This window comes from Crassostrea angulata, chromosome 5 (genome assembly GCF_025612915.1).
Source record: "Crassostrea angulata isolate pt1a10 chromosome 5, ASM2561291v2, whole genome shotgun sequence".
NCBI lineage: Eukaryota > Metazoa > Mollusca > Bivalvia > Ostreida > Ostreidae > Magallana > Magallana angulata.
The window spans coordinates 58500119-58517674 of record NC_069115.1 but is presented as its reverse complement, the minus strand read 5'-3'; the positions used below and the strand labels follow the sequence as shown (position 1 = coordinate 58517674).

The 17556-nt window shown below is 34.6% G+C and overlaps 1 long non-coding RNA gene and 1 pseudogene across 1 annotated transcript; both read left to right on the top strand.

Moving 5' to 3' along the window:
* The first annotated feature begins 927 nt into the window (after positions 1-927).
* On the top strand, positions 928-3506 carry LOC128182781 (uncharacterized). The gene is made up of 3 exons (XR_008243467.1): positions 928-1292; positions 2040-2113; positions 2839-3506. It is a non-coding gene; the product is annotated as an uncharacterized LOC128182781 (long non-coding RNA).
* A 3762-nt stretch (positions 3507-7268) lies between these two features.
* On the top strand, positions 7269-15999 carry LOC128182780 (uncharacterized; annotated as a pseudogene).
* Positions 16000-17556: the final 1557 nt, after the last annotated feature.

Here is a 17556-nt window from a genome sequence, read left to right as displayed (position 1 = left end):
TTTCTTAAATTTACATATAAAAAATGAATGAATGAACCAGCGTGGGGAGGGGCCAAACTCATCCAAAAAATTTTACAAGCAAGAAAAAAAGCAAACCAAACCTTAATTTCCAAAATCCTAATCGGGGGGGGGGGGGGGGGGGGGCAATTTACTTCAATAACGCTCTTCATTTCCTTATATTCAAGTCAATTTTTCCACAGCCCAATTTAAGTGGGGAGGCCAACTCCTTGTTCATTCGATCTTTTGTATGTAAATTTAAGAAAAATCTTTGCTGCGCAAAAAAAAAAAAAGACACAATAAAAAACCATGTATCAAACGAAACTTGTGGGTAAATAAGGACCATTCATTGTGACGTCATAATAAGAACGACACAGAACATCATGTCATTTTTTTAATTGGAAGCCCCAAACATTTAATTGAGAAAAAAAAGACCAGTGAAAACAATAAAAGTATACAACAAGTGTACAATTCGTGGCTTTTTTATTGCACATTGGAAACAATGATCCTTTAGAATTGATATTGCAGACAATTTACAGTATTTAATAAAGTATGGTTTCCAGAATTGATATTGTAGACAATTTACAGTATTTAATGAAGTATGGTTTCCAGAATTGATATTGTAGACAATTTACAGTATTTAATAAAGTATGGTTTCCAGTGATATGAGGAAGATGTTAATTTTTCGAGTTCATTTACAGAATAAGGCCATGTTTCCCTTCTTTTTTTTTATATCTTTAATTAAGATAGCCTTCTGTGACGTCTCTTTGCTATACATGGCTTATACATACATGTAGTTCGGTTCTTGTCCAATGTATGTAAATATTAGCTTTATTTGAAATGATACGGAAGGAAATCGGATTGAAATAATATAATCCGAATATAGCCAGATAAATATAAAATTAAAAAAAAATTATACAATATATCAAAATGGAGTGTTGATTTGATTCTCTCTGTATTTCGGTATTAGAATGACTCGTCCGCTGACAGCCGAAACACGAAGACATTTGTGTACAGCGATATATTCTGGAGAAATAATAAGATAGGGGTATGTTTTTTTATTAGAAAAATAAGTGTAAAACGTCAGGTGCCTCTGACGCCGGAATGGAATCGGTGTGATTCACTGCACGACGGAATAGACGGCGTCCTTTGATGACCACTGGGTTCGTGATGGAACAATTAGTTTATATACCTACCTTGATCTGCTAGGGGTTTGTAATTTTAGGAAGGAAGACATTAATTTCTCTGCAATCTGGTGACGATGTATACATTTCATGTTTACGGAATAAACACTGGTAATTACCATGGTAATAGATAATTAGGTGCAGTTCCTATCTAATCACCCACGTTGTCATGTCTCCGACCATTCTGTCATGTTGTAATGATTTATCTCGAAATTTTGTATCTACACCTTCCTAGTATATCAAAAATTTTATATATAACAAATTATCAGAAGACCCCCCCCCCCTCCTTAAAAAAAAGTTAAAAGATTTTCATCGGTGAAACAATGCATTTTTCATCTTTTTTGTTTGCTGTTTTATTTTCTTTGAAAGGGGGGGGGGGGGTAAATCATGACCGAGATTAAAAACATTATTTCTTCCGTCTATACTGTACCAGAGAGAGAGAGAGAGAGAGAGAGAGAGAGAGAGAGAGAGAGAGAGAGAGAGAGAGAGAGAGAGAGAGAGAGAGAGAGAGAGAGAGAGAGAGAGGTGCCCCCTTTTGTCATTATTTAAAATGTAAAAATAGAAGAACTACAGAAAATCAGTTTTTGTTCTTTTTCATCGATCTTATTATATGTCGAGTTTAGCTAGAATAGCTCAACAAGATTTTTTTTACCCCCTACCGTAAAGCCCCAAGGCGGCCCCAGACCCCTGGCCTTTTGTCCCACACGCCCCCCCCCCCCCCACATTAATATTCTAAAAAAAATCCTGGATTCGCCACTGGAAAGCACTGGACTTTGAATTAAGTGCATCGTTAAAGTACCTCACAAGTAACAGAGATGTTTTTGATTTTGACCTATTTTTTTGCACGGGCCACTTCAGACCCTTAAATCTAAGTCTCAGCATCCACGGCTGGGGGATACAAAGTTCTCGAGAACCAGACGACTCCAGTAGAGGTGAGTACAATCTAGACAAATTTTTCCTCACATCTAATAGCACGCACTTTAATGAAACTAGGTTATGTTTGTAAATAATGGGCATCTATATAAAGTGATGGAAATTTTCTGCTGAACTTGATTTAGGATACTGGCCCTCAAGATGTTGTGATCAAGTAGAAGAAAAAACGCAAAATAATAACTTAGATTACTGGTTTGTTTATTTTACTCCATGTAGCGTAAATAATGACATTGTATGAGTCTAAACCAAATTTTAAAACTCGTTGTCTTGTGTATTTGTTTGTACAGTTTAGATTGATTGTGCGTTTACTGTTTAGTTTACAGCATTTCAAGGCGTTTTTCTGTACATTTTTAAATGAAATAACCCCTTTTTACGGGAGAAAAATAAGAATTCTTGCTGACTGTACTTGAAAGATAAACTTTTTGAAATTAAGAAAACATTGTTTTCGACCGTCAAGTAAGTGCCATTGAATAGTGTATTCGCTGCTGTACATAATTTTTCGCAATTCTTTAGATAAACATGTACCATGTTATATACATTTAATTTTTTGTATTAGTGTGAGAACTTAGTAAGCTGTGATCAAACCCACTGTTTATTTTATATGACAGAATATGTTCAAACCTGAAGTCTAAGGATTTCAGAGTTTACGATTAACTAGTTAAAGTTTACGATTTGGATATTTTCTTGACTAAATATTGGTTTATTAAAAATAGTTTATTTATAGGTTTAAGGCATCCTCCGCTGGGTAGTAAATGACCACCAAGACTCCTATATAAGACTTGTTGTTAGAGTCATCCACAGAACTTTTTCTAATTAAATTCCTGGCCACGTGTTCTGTTTATTGAGGAATTGTGAACGTGTAAACTTTAAAGATCTTAGCTGGCATGGACAGATAGAAGGATGGGGGGGGTGAACCAACTAGGGGTGAGTAGATGATATTTTCTAGAGTATCATTGGAAGGCTTTGGCTGTCCACTTTTATAAAGAAAATGTCTAAAGAGAATGGAGTGTATGGGGCTAAAATATGGATAGATTGATGGATGAGTGTATATGGATAGATAGATGAATGGATTGATAAATACATGGATGGATTGGTTGGTAAAATGCATGGATGGGTATGATAAGTAAATGGATGGATGGATGGATGGATGGATGGATGGATGGATGGATGGATGGATGAAGGAAGGGATGGATACATTGGTGACTGGATAGATCGATGGGTGGATTGGTAAATGCATGGATGTGTAAATTGGTATGGATATGGAGGTACAAATGTATAGTTAGCTATGTGTAAGGAATAGGAGAGTATATGTGTAACATGATGACAACGATAAATTCAACTTTTAAAATTTCTTTAAATCTAGAACTAAAATATGCAATTTTTGCCCGTTGTAATCCATATTGTTTGTGTACATCCAAAGTCAGTTAAAGTGCCCCAAAAATTTTCAAAAAACGGCTCAGAACAGATATCGCAAGAAATGTATAAATTTGGATAGAGCAATATCTGAATGACCAGAAAACACATATATGAGCTCTGGAAAATCAGTTATTATATTTTTCAGACATATTTAACAAATCAAGTGTAATTTTAGAAGTGAATTACGTAACTTCATGGAATACTATACAAAATGTAAAATAAATTTTTATTGTAGCATTCAAAATAGTGTTTTAAGTAATGATACTTGATGCAGATAGAGTAACTATCCAATTAAAAACCATAGTTCAATGGAAAATTGACTATCAATTCTAAAATAGTCCATTTACCACATAGTATCTGTAAGGTAAAAAGTAAAAAAAATGTTGTCTTATAAGAAACTTATTTTATTTATTCTTTTTTAAAACTTACATACTAAATTCAACAGAGAATTATGCATCTGCTTTCATTTGTATACCTTTTACGAAGAGATTTTTAAGTTTTTGTTATGTTGAAACTCAGAGGAAATATTTTTTTAGACATTTTTTTTTTGGTCTTCTTTGTAACGTAATTCACATTAATTCTTTAAAGTGCAAATCAATACGGTTTTTTTATGATTAAACAGCAGTATTTTTACAAATGAAACTATGGGAAATAAAAAAAATATATTGCAATACCTATGCAAATGATAAAATATATCTCCAAAGTGTTATGATTGTTTCAAATCAGATTATGGCACATTTCACATATCTTGTTAAATATCAGGGAAATTCAAAAGCTGCATGTTCTTAAAGAACATAATAACTACTTACTTTACAGATAATAAAGCAATATTTTCTTGTGTCCATATAAATTTGATGGGAATGGGCAATGAATTATATTTCAAAATAAGTCTGTAGAATAAAACAAGCAACGTAACGTAATTCACAAACGAAGTTGTAAGAGTCAATATGGAAATAAAAATAAAAAGTAAATAAAGTTAACTTATTGAAAAGATTTTAATAGTTAATCACACAAACTTTGAACTTTTCTTCATATATTTCAGAAAATTTAAGCATATTTCTAGTCTCTTCCTGCTATACTGGGTCGTTCAAAGAGCAAAGAATATCACTATTTCTCTGTACTAGGAATCCAAGTTTTGTCTGTCTGTTCGGGCATTTAAAGGACTTTTCCCCACCTATCATAACTGTGATATGATATCCCTGGTCTTATTCGATAATTATTTCAACATACAGTGTACTATAAACCATCGTACATGGTGGCAACATGCACGCATCTACTTGATACTTGCGTTCACCTAATCACCAACAATATAATTATATGTTCCAGTGCTTGCTTTCTGTAAAACTGTTGGTAGGGGTGTTACCCTCACTGCCTTGCCAAGGAACAGAGCTCATACAACAAGTTACCCACTCTTTGCAAGCCACATGGTACCAAATTGACGTTTTTGAAACTTGCGTCCCAGAAACATGATCTGCACGGCTATTACAACTCACAACCCCCCCCCCCCCTCTCCCCCCCCGTGAAATAACAGCATAATAACCTCTTTTTTGCGATAGTTTTCTCTAACCTTTGGTCTTTTTTGTTCCCAGGATTTCTTTTAAAGCTTTGCATATTTCATTCTAGTCATTATATTAAATTAAAACAGTAGTTATGTTTGTTCGTGAATTACGTTACACTGTTGTAAATTACGTTACACTCTAATATAGACTTATACCTCATTTAAACACCAAACGAATCAATGTTTCATATTTATGATATCAAAGTTTAACCTTTATTCTTCATTCTCAATATAAAATTCCAATAACATCATTAAAAACCAAAAAGTTTTCGTCAGTCACAAATAAGCATAATCACACTTCTGACGATTGCGTACACAACTGTAGTAGTCAAAATGGTTACCGCATGTAAACTTTCTTTCTACAAGTGCGTGTATGTTAAGCGGTGTCAATAAATAAAGATTCATGGTGATTTTGCCCCCCTTTAGGATTATTTTACAATATAAAGTAAATCGGTCATAACGTAATTCACTGCAACGTAGTTCACAGTCTTGACTTTTAATCAGAATACGAAATAAAACTGTGGCAGTTAGAAGCATTGTGTATGTAGTAACAATGATAGGCATCGGTGTGTACATCAGTCTGGATAGTTGAAGTTTGTAGCATTCAGGAACTGTTTGCAAGATTGCGTAACGTAATTCACAATTTAATGTAAATATGGAAATTTTTCGAAATTTGTTATTCTTTTTTCAAAAATGGTATCTTTTGTTAGTGAGTCATAATTTTTTTCATATCTTTGTAACTTTGTGATCAGTTTTATCCATTTAACATCACGGTAAACGCCTATTACAATTTCATTATTGATGCAAGAAAATTGTAACGTAATTCACAGCATTAAATGGGACACTCAAATTTTGGATTGTATTTTTTTCTTCGGCCAACAGGGAGAAATTTATAGACAAAAAATGTAAAGTCTATCCCCTGATCATTATAATATTCATCACTTTGCTTCCTATATTGGTGCTTTTAGATTATTTTTTTGTACCTAAATACGACCACTCTCGTTTGTGACATTTGGTTTTGATCAAATTTGGCTTATAAATTCTTTATTTTAGTACAGTAAATGGGATTAATACATCGTAATATCTTAATTCATAAGTCAGTCATACCTAGATATTAAATTTAATCCCCTTAACAATTAAAGATGGAGAATTTTGTTTTCAAAAATCGCTTGTGACAACGAAAACTGGTTTTGGGGCACTTTAACTGACTTTGGATGGTAAAGTCTTATAACTATCATGAATAAAATATTTCTAGCTAAAGCTAAATTAAACTTTTCTTTGATATGAAGAAAATGAATTAACCTACAGTTGTCATTAATGCTATGCCATTTCATTGAACAACTCAATTTTTATTTGGCCGTTTAAACCTTTCCATATTATCATTATGAAAACTTTTTAAGTTTCTTTATAGTTTTGGTTTGTCGGATGGTTGTGGCCTCAATGAGAGAGAGAGAGAGAGAGAGAGAGAGAGAGAGAGAGAGAGAGAGAGAGAGAGAGAGAGAGAGAGAGAGAGACAGACAGACAGACAGACAGACAGACAGACAGACAGACAGACAGACAGAGAGAATGAGAGAGATCAATGTCTAAATTTTTGTATCGCCTTTTCAATTTAATTAGGCCGATCAACGATATTCTTTAATATATTCTTATATTCTTTCTAATTTGTTTCTTATCCCATGCATAAATGTATATTCATTAAAACCCAGCTGAAATAATTAACAAAATCATTTTAAAAAATGATTTATTTTTAAATTTGTAACATTGCTATTTTCGTAAAAAATAAGAAAATCTCTATAAAATATCTAAATACTTCTGTCTTATTTCAAAAATGTTTTATTTTCATTGATTCTTATACAAATATTTATTTCCACGCGATTGTATAGGTCCTAATTGTAGTCCTTTTTTTTTGGGGGGGGGGGGGGGGTTCAATCAGGAATGTATCAACACATTTTATTTTGTTAATTGTCATGCGCAAACTTCCGAAGTTAATTTTAAAAAATCTCAAATTCTAAATAATTTTCTATGACGCGTAAAAATTGTCCCCTTGACAACGACATTTACAGTGTATATAAAATTTTCATCAAGAAGAAATATCGTGCGATCTATTATTATTGGTTTGAAGGAGGAGCTATGTGTGTAAAGTTGTAATCTGATTGGTTGAGGCTAATAGTGTGACCTGTCAATATCAGATGAATGCTTAAATATAACTTGGACCACAAACGCCGCTATCAGAACTATTTTGCAGTGAGGGATAAAGCACCTACTTCAGAACCAGATCAAACCAGCCGATCAACCGGCTCAAACCAGACTAACATCTGTCCTATAAACACCCACAGGCAGGTACGTGCGATTTTGTGTATCAACCATTTTACGGAGTGTCGTTCAAAATACAAAGAATACAATGTATTATTTGTTTGCAGAGAGAGAGAGAGAGAGAGAGAGAGAGAGAGAGAGAGAGAGAGAGAGAGACACTCAGAGAGATGTTTTATATAATTTAAGAATAGTTGTTCGGTCTCATTATTCATTATACAAAACGATGACCCTGGTTAAAACAGTTTTTTATTCAGTTGCTTTATGACTATATATCAGTGCCTGTTATACACCCGAATTTAACATTAATTACCAAATACAATGTCAAAGAGAAAATTATATAGAACAAGTAGAAATAGGCCCAAATTTCAAATCCTGCTACCCCTTTCAGTAGTCGATCATTAAGCAATTTACTTGGTATTATATCTTAATACTGCATGTTTGCTGAAGATGTAAAGTGCGCCTCTCTCTCTCTCTCTCTCTCTCTCTCTCTCTCTCTCTCTCTCAATATATCTTTTGGATCAATTAGGCTAGATACAATAGATGAGCTTGTGAGAGCTAATACCACTATCTGTGGAATTTCCTGAATTATTCATGAAAATCACCTCTCTTGGGGACTTCACTGGTAGAAATGTAAAAACACCCTCACTTATTATGGCTTGTTGGTCTAGCTGCCTCTGTAATCCAAATATTGACCCAAGTCTTCCCCAGACTGCCTATTCTGAAGTATTCTGTGCATTCTAGACCAGACCTTTATGGTAAATCTCTGAAAGACAATAGTCTCAGAACTACAGTACTCCAAGCCTTGCAGAACCGATTCTTGCCAAGGACCATTCTTGCCATTGCAACGAATAGTCACAATTTAACACACAAAACTATTTGGTGGCGAAAAATGAATCTTCCTTGCTGAGAATTGTTCCTTGGCCAGTATGTCTCTAGAAATAATTTGGATGGAATCGTTCCATGACCGAGCAGCTCTCTCATTGAGGAGCTCAATCATTGGAATTTTTAAAATACTCTCTGTGTAGTATATGGCTTTATGAAATATAATGACCCATTCATGTCTGCCAAATTTTGCAATTACTTCCCAATATCCCAACATCTAGTGCTACATTCCTGAATGAGATCAGGGATTAAATAAAGAATAGTCATTGAAGTGAGACCTGCATAAAAATGGCTAGGTCATGCTACATGTAATATTAAACAGTAAGAAGCGTTGTATATTGGATGTCATGTCGGATAAAGTCTTATACCCACTAGAGATATGGAGTTGTTTATGAGAAGAAATAAGGATTTGTAATCAGTTATGACCTAGAGATGAATAGATGACCTATAAGGACACTATTTGGTTTATGTATACACAATGTTGACCTGAGATTGAGTATTCATCAATTTGAAATCACAAGTTTGTGAGTGCTGTGTCTACAGTGTCAATGGCCTCAGTACTGCTGCTGATTAATTGAATTGTCTTTTGTGATCAGCTGGTGTTAAAGAAGGATATCAAACATGAATTAATGCCCTCTGTCCATTTACTGGTCAAGTTCAAAATAATGATGTAAACAGGTTTAAACATCTCAAAACAAGAAAAACACGTACTGACTAATGAATAACACTCACTTGAGTCACTTGACAAAAATGTTAAACTTGGGGAGGGGGATGAAGGAGGGAGTTAGCTTTAGTGAATCTCTAGAAAAATAAGCAAGAACCTTTTTCTGAAAAATGACAGTGCTTGCTGATCAAGCCTTGCATTAAGGTACCTCACTACACTCAGACTTATACTTTTTAAGACACTAAGTTACAAGATGGCGATTGAAATGTTTTGTCGAACTGTTCATATCGTTTGATTGGGTTGTATATTATCGTCAGTTGTATATATGTATATATAAGCTCAGTGGTTAAAGTATTGGGATTCTAAACCTCAGATCATGAGTTTGAATCCGCTTAAAGCTTTTGTTAATGTTTACTGAATTAAATTTTTGAAAATGTAATTTTTCATCCAAAATTGCACATTTTTTTGCCTTTTTGACCTTAATACTTCTTATCCATTATGATATCTATCATAATCAAGTAATTTGCTGCTGATTTGAGAAAATATTTCAAGGTGTAGTGAGCCACCTTAAGATGCCATTGTGATTGATTCCAGTGTAAATATATATTTCACTTGAAAAAAAATAATATTTTGCTCCTGAAAAGTATACATGTACATTACGAAAAGTAAAAAAAAATTCTATTTTTCATGGCATTTTTTGGATGTCTGTCTTTAACTCCTGACAAATGACTACAAATTTAAAGTTATAGGCAAATTCTCTTAAAAGTTACTTGTCAACAACTTCACAAAAGCCAGACCAAATCATCTATGTACACACAACCCATACTGTGCCAAAACAACTCTGGTACCATACAATGAATAATGCCAAAGTCATTGCCAAAATATTTATGTTGACCTACATAAGTCTGGTGTCAGCTATAAGATTCAAGTTTCAATTAAAGTTTAATTCTTTAGATTTAATGAAGTGTGGGGATATCTACATTACATATTGACCTAGATATTGACCAGAGGCATAGACAAGTGACCGGGGTGAGGGGGGCCTGGTACTGTATTTACTACATTGTACTTCGTGGCCCAAGGATCACAGTGGATTTGAGTCAAACAAAGGTTAGAGAGTTGAGCCTCTGACTTATATGCTGAATATTAAATGACAATAAAGCCTGTCATTGTCTATCTATCATGTACAGTGTGCTGTAAGATTTGGCCCTCGAGGAGGATAGCTAGAATAGACCGGTTTTTCTGCTGTATTATGTACACTTGTGCACCATGCGTTTCTAAACATAACAGGGTGTTGCACTGATAAGAGGTTTTCTTTTAAAATTTCATTCAGTGAATCATAGCCCACCTGACAATGGTGAGATTTAAATGTTGCGTAATTCGGAATTAATCCATATATTGAACTTGTGCACAACGTGATCAGAAGATTAATTTCATTGATTATGTTCGAGAGACAGTGTACATGTAGTTCGATCTTTCAACACAAAACTTCCTTTTTCCTGCTAATGAACAAAAATAGTTTGAAACCTAGACTGAGTGAACAAGGTCTTAAATGTATTGAAAATTAATACTACAGATAATTTTAGGGTAAATATGTGTGTATTTTATTGTCAGGTCGTGATGGGATATTAGATAAAAATGGAAAGTTGATACAATGAACCTGTGTAATAATGTGAAACATTATACCAGAATGAAAATAAACTGCTCATGCAATCACATTTAAACAGAGGACAATGGATGTCGTCAACAGAGGTCACCAGGAGAAGTGGACAATTTATTTAACAAATTAACATGTCGGCATCTTCGTTTTGCTCTTGAAGCTGGAGAGAGAGAGAGAGAGAGAGAGAGAGAGAGAGAGAGAGAGAGAGAGAGAGAGAGAGAGACTCACTCTGGTGAGAGAGTTTTGTGAACTGTTACACTTGACATGGAAAATGTTATAACCGATTGAATACATTGTCTTGTTGAACTATTTTCAGAACACTTATTAATAAATTTCTGGCAAAGTAGAAGATTAGTACAACATGTTTTGTTACTTGTTAGTGTAGATTAGTACTACCTGTTTTGTCAGTGTAGATTAGTACTACCTGTTTTGTGGTGTACATTAGTACAATATATTTTGTTAGTGTATTATGAGACGCTGTCTGAATTTACTGGGTCTCTCTTACAGAATGCAGAGCAAGATCTTGTTGGTGTTAGTCGTTTTGTTGCTGGCCGCCTCCATCACAGAGGCTGGGCGTAAGAGGAAGAACAAGGGAAACAAGGGTAGGTATCTAGGTCATTGGGGGTCAGCAAAGGTCCAACTCATCCAAGTACTATTGATAAAAGTATATGATTTTACTGAAATAAATAAAAAATTTTCATTGATCTAAATTTTGAATTTTCCATAATGCAACCAATTCAAAATACATTTTTTATGTACCATGCAGTTAAAGAATCTCTCAAAACTGTAATTTAATAAATGTCAAGAGAGCAAAAATTGGACCTGTCTTAATTTCATACAATTTTAAAGTCTAGAATGTTCTGGGAATAAGATAATAAGCTTTAATGCAAGAACTTTATTTTGCCTACAGCTGATAGATGTATCTACAAGAGGGACAGGAGCCTGGGAAAGCCAGAATGTATCAAGGGGGTTATGACCTTCACCCTGCAGCTCAAGTCTGGCCCCTCCAACTGCACTGCCACCGTCACAAAGACGAAGCGATGCAGAAACAAAGGTACGACACTAGTTGTACGGTAATGGAGCATAAAGAAAATCATAGTCGGTAGGAAATGTGATGATGGCAGTATTTCATGTATATATATATATATAGTAAATGTACTACATTTGGCTGTGTATTCTATTTAGCGCTTTTGGCAGAATGCGGCATCGCTAAATGCCATGCATATATGTTTAAGAATAGTCACATTCAGGAAAATCCTCATTCAAATTTACGCCAACTTGTTCAAAAACTTTTTATCTGCCAAATATTATAAACGTCATATATAGTACGATTACAGTATTACTTGTAGAAATATCATTCAAGTTATATGGTGCTTTTTGGAGTTCAATGTAAATTCTAAAAAGGGATGCACTGAAACAATATTTTTTTCCCCAAAATTCCTTTGTCTCACTTGATAGCACGGAAAATAAAGATAACAACTTTTCACACTTGAACCTCCTTTTAGAATGCAAATATGATGTGGTCAGCTCTGAGTGTAACCAGGCGACAAACCGCATGACGAAGGTGATGCAGCTGAAGGAAGGTGGGGACGAGACCAAGTGTGAGAAGACAATCACCATGGAGAAGAGGAGGTGCAAGAACAAGGGTAGGTGTCTCCTCTCTCTTTCTCTCTCTCTCTCCTTCTCTCTCTCTCTAACATTACTTGCAGTCAGTTAGATAAATGCTTTGATAGATTATTATAAGGGGTGAAACATCAATTAGTATTGCTGTAAACAGGTTACAAATGAGGTTGAGGAAAAATAGCATTATATAGCATGGCATTAGAACACACTCTGCGTTGCCATTTAAGAGGTCCATATGGGTTTTAATGGGCATCAGATGCTGTGGTGGTACATGAGACTTACTCCCAAAGGGACCTACAAAGATAAAACAACATCATTTGATATAAGCAATGCTTTTAAGGAGTTCAGGTCAATGTCATTGTTCTCTGTGGTCTATCATCAGGGTCAGTAGTGCCGCCAACAAAATGAATATTTTGCTGAAATAAAAATTCACACAAATATGTGCTGAGTTATATTGAACAAAGCAAACTGAAATGTTTATGGATGTGTCTGTAGAATAGGCGCATTTAGTTACTATAGTCTGTCCCAAGATATTTATGCAGATCATTTGAACAATTTTTAATGAAAATACACATGCCTGTGAAAGAAGTACAATTGAAATAGTTGAAAGGGATAATTTCCAAGATAATTTCATTGACACATTATCATTTTTCACCCGGAAAAATTCACAGGAACGAAAAAAGATTCCTTGAGATTTATAATGGGAAATGTTAACATCTTTTCTTAATTCGGAACACACTCGGAATTCATTTGGCAATTTTACAACATTAACATCCGGGCTTGCTGCAATACAAAATCCCCGTAGACATCACATTTTTTAGCATTGTATTGAAACCTAATAAGGTAACAGGGGGGTTTCAACTGAGAAATCTGGGAAATTTTTCATACTTTTGAATGAACATTGTTTGAACCCTGAGGTATTTATAAACATCATGCAATTAAGCAAAATATGAATCCAAGATATCTTGGGACAGAGTTTTTTTTATAGACATATGCTGTCCTAAGTTAAGGCAGTCTAGGGAGAGTGTTCCTCACTTTAATGCAGAATCTTCTGGACGGGACTGTTAAATCTGTTTAAATTATTACCTGAATTATAAGGTTTCGCTGACATGCAAAATCTGATAAAATACGGGACATTGAATTACTCAGACATTTCTGCACAAGTCCCTGACAACCAAAACAGCCAAGAAACATTGTTTACGAGGGGTGCACACATTGGGCTGAGAGACACCCGATCTTATTGATCTCCAAGAGAACTTCTATAGGGCCCACTGCTTTTTATGAATGTAGTTTAGAAGCTGCAATAATGTTGTTCTCTCCAAGTTTTCTTTATCAGACCATTGAAAAGTGGTTTTGAGATTGAAATAAATGAATCTGAATCTGATGCTTTCTAGAGAAACAAAAATTGGGAGAACGCTACATTAGTGCAGCTAGTTATTAAGTTTCAGTTTTTATGAACATGGTCTTGCTATGGAATTGTGCTCTATGAAGATGAATCCTGTAAATCAATATTGTAAACTAACTGCACTCCACAAAGACAGACTGATCGAATATCTGTGGGTTCGACTAAGTCAGATTTTAATTGATTTGGTTAAAATTGAAGGGTTTTTTTTACCTGCACCTAGGGCTAAAACAGGAAATTTCGAGCATTGATTGCTATAGTCTGGTATTATTAGGAATTGCAGATTTACCTAAGGTCTTTTCATTCATGAATTATAGATGTGCCAAAATTGCACTGCAGAGGAACTTTAATTACAATTGAAATGGGTGATCTAATATTGATGGATATTTTGATATGGTAAATGAACATTCAGTAGAGTCATTTACAAGTAGATTTGATGATAATTGAATGCATTTATACAGATTTTCAAAATCATTAAATCTTGGATTTTCTTATATTTTGAAAAAGATAGCTAAATTCCCAGATTCTTTCTCTTTTGAAATAGAAAATATATATCCCCCCCCCCTTCTTTGAATCTGTTTGGGATCAAATAGAATGTGGTTGATGTGGTTAATGATGAGATACAACAACTTCAAGATCCCTATAATCAGAGAGGTTTAAGTAGACAATGTTAACGAAGCACTCGCTGAATCAATGCACTGCCTAGTGCCTGCCATATCTACTCTGCTACAACATATCCTTAGATGAAATGTCTACTCTTTTCGATGAAATGAGTCATTGTGCAGGTCTCCGCTATCAAAGACGGCCATGACTAACACACATAAAGGGAAATCTCGCACTCAGGGCAGCTAATGTTGAGTAATTTCTACTGAGGCGAGATTGTTTTTTGTTCTCTCATAAAATATTTAGAAAGTAACTAGCACTGATATGTTGTGAAAGAAATCTATAAATTTTGCTGTGAGCAACTAAGGTTTCACACAAATATATCACATCTTCTCTTCTTGCTCTTGGGACTGCTGATGTTAAGAATTCACCCTAATGAGAATGATGACAGGAGGTTAATAGATAAAAATTATTAGTAGTAAAATTATTAATATGATGAACTAAGATTTTCATGCAGCATTTTTTTCTTTCTCTAGGTGACAAAGCAGCAAAGAAAGCCGCCCGAAGAGAAAGAAACAAAGCCAGAAAAGCCAACAAAAAATCCAGGAAAAACAAGAAAAACAGGAACGGAGCAGAAGCAGGTACCGGTGCCTCCCTCCAGGAGCCCACAGCGTGAGTGCGCTCAGACCGAGCTCACCGCTGACCGGCTCGCTCGCGTACTAACAGTTCATAGTACTTAACTTGTTTTTCTTTCTCTCTCTCTTACTTTCAGGAAATTTTGTTTAAAGTTTACCAAATATTTTGAAAATTTTAGACTTGTTAGGATTTTCCTTGCTTTTTTGAGCCACCATTTTCAATGAACTTGCAGGTGTACCCAATAGCTTTATGCCAAGCTAGTCATATGACCTGGTTTTAAACGAGTATTAATGAGTTATGAAAGTCCTCCATTGCTACTTAAGAAGTCCACCATTTAGAAATAGTGTTCATGCATATTTTCTGTCAGTTTTATTTTGTACAAATTCCTAAAGATACTTAGTCCCACATTAAAAAGTAATTCATTATTTCTATACTTTGAAAAGTATTTTACATCATATGTATGCATGTATGTCATAATTTTACATTTGCACCAGACCAACACTTTAGATGCAAAAATACGAATTTTTTTATTTTGTTTTTTGTTTTTAAATGTTGTTGACACTTGTAACAATGGTTGATTTTATTTCAAATGTTCAATATATTTTCAAAACAAATTTGTAGACCAAACAACTAGTGGGCCAACCTACATTTGTTGACCTTGACTGATACATGTGTAAAATACACCAATTTATACACCCTGAAAAAAATCTTTGATCATTGTACAACCCAGAGTAAAGCATAAAGATATCCCTCACAATGGGAGAAAAATGAAACCTGCTGGGTGGTATAATTTTACAGAATATCCTTCACCCAACATCTCAATGATATGCCCAGTAGTTCTGGCTCAATTTGTCACCCTTGAAGCTTAAAGCAGCCGTTGGTCAACAATTGTAGGTCTCCAATATCCTCTTTATTGGCTGGTGAGGAGCGGCCCTGCTTTTCCATGTTATCAGGAAAAATTTTTACATTACCAAACGAATAAACTTTTGATTTGACTAAATTCAATGAATGATTGTGCTATATTGTAGTGATGCTACAATGTTTGTAACAAGTATTATGTACTTTTTTTTATACTGGATTTTACTGTGCAGTTTCTCTCTTTCATCAGTCAATAAAGACAACAAAACTTTGTGTCAGTGTTGTAGTTTGTAGCTCTACTATCTTAGATTGTATTGTCGAGTGTCCTTGTGTGCAATAGCTCCGTGTCGTTATAGCTAGAGATTCAGAAAATCCTCAGATCTGTTGACACAATTCCAGATTCCAGATCTGTAGACATAATTCCAGATTCCAGATCTGTAGACACAATTTGAGATCTTTAGACACAGTTCCGGATCTGTAGACACTGAGTTTAGATCTGTATAAATACAGTTTTCAGATCTTTCTACTGAAAGAGGTTATAGATGGTAGAGATTTGTAACTACCCAGACCACTTGGATTACCGTACTGCATGTGCTAAAATTGATTTTAGTTAAACTTTAGTTAAAGCTGCACAAATATAATGCAGTAACTCAAATTCAATACAATACCACACCATATGATGAATGAGATGTTTGTTTCTCTGTAACAGTTATGTGGCCCAGGGTTTTGCATGATGGGTAACCCTACACGTTAAACATGATCAAATCTAGGTTTAGTGTGGGTTAACTGGTAGATAATCATTGTATAAATCTCTGGCTTAGAACTAATAGGTGTCACTGAAAGCCCTTATTAATTTGATATATTCATAAAATATAGATTGGTTGCTCATATATATTTAATAAAACACAGGATAAAAGCATATATAGTTGTACAACTTAAAAAATCTGAAATTCGTTATAACAAGGATAGATTACTTTGTGTAACATCAATTTTATGAGAAAGCCAAAAGATTTATATTATTTAGAGCAAATCGATGATTTCTTCACGAGGTTAATCTATATATTGGGACTGAGGAAGTTAGTAGCTCTCATAAATATTGACTGTAAATTGGGTACATTTGTTACAGTACTCATGATGGGAAATAAGAAGTTGGGAGTATCTTGGCAACCCTCAAAATCTAACCAATTCTGTTTCTGGAATATACACTGGGATTAAGAGATTGATTTTGTGGGTCATTGATGGAAATTGGCCAAATTTTTTGAACCGTTATATGGAGTCTGGGTCCATATATAAAGGAGAAGGAATAAGATTTACAGTGTCAAAGGGCCAATCGATTTACTTGCGTTTTTGTTAGCAGAATTATGACTGACAGCTCAATGGGCTATCTTAGTATCTAGAAATGGTGCTATATTGAATCAGATGATCTCCTGATAGATTAGTTTGGGAAGAAACAACTGCCCTCTTGAGTGACCTGTTGTAAGAGGGTCCCTAGATAATTACTGTTATTAATGTATTAAGTCTTTGAGAATGGTCCCATGGGATATTCCATGACATAATCTGGGGGGGGGGAGCACTGCACACAGACATAGACTAATATGTCTGATTTATAATGAGCTAGACTTGGTACCTGCCATCCATTTACCAGTAATATGGAGACAGAAGCGGTTAATGCAGCAAATAGCCACATTGTGTGTTATTAATTCCAGTTATTTAATGGTGTGAGACCTCAAAATCTAAAAGTTCCATGATTTTGTTGGTAGTAAACTGTCCAAATTACACAGTCTCCCCTAACCAGAGTTAAATTACCGGGAGAGAGGAAACTCCGGGTCA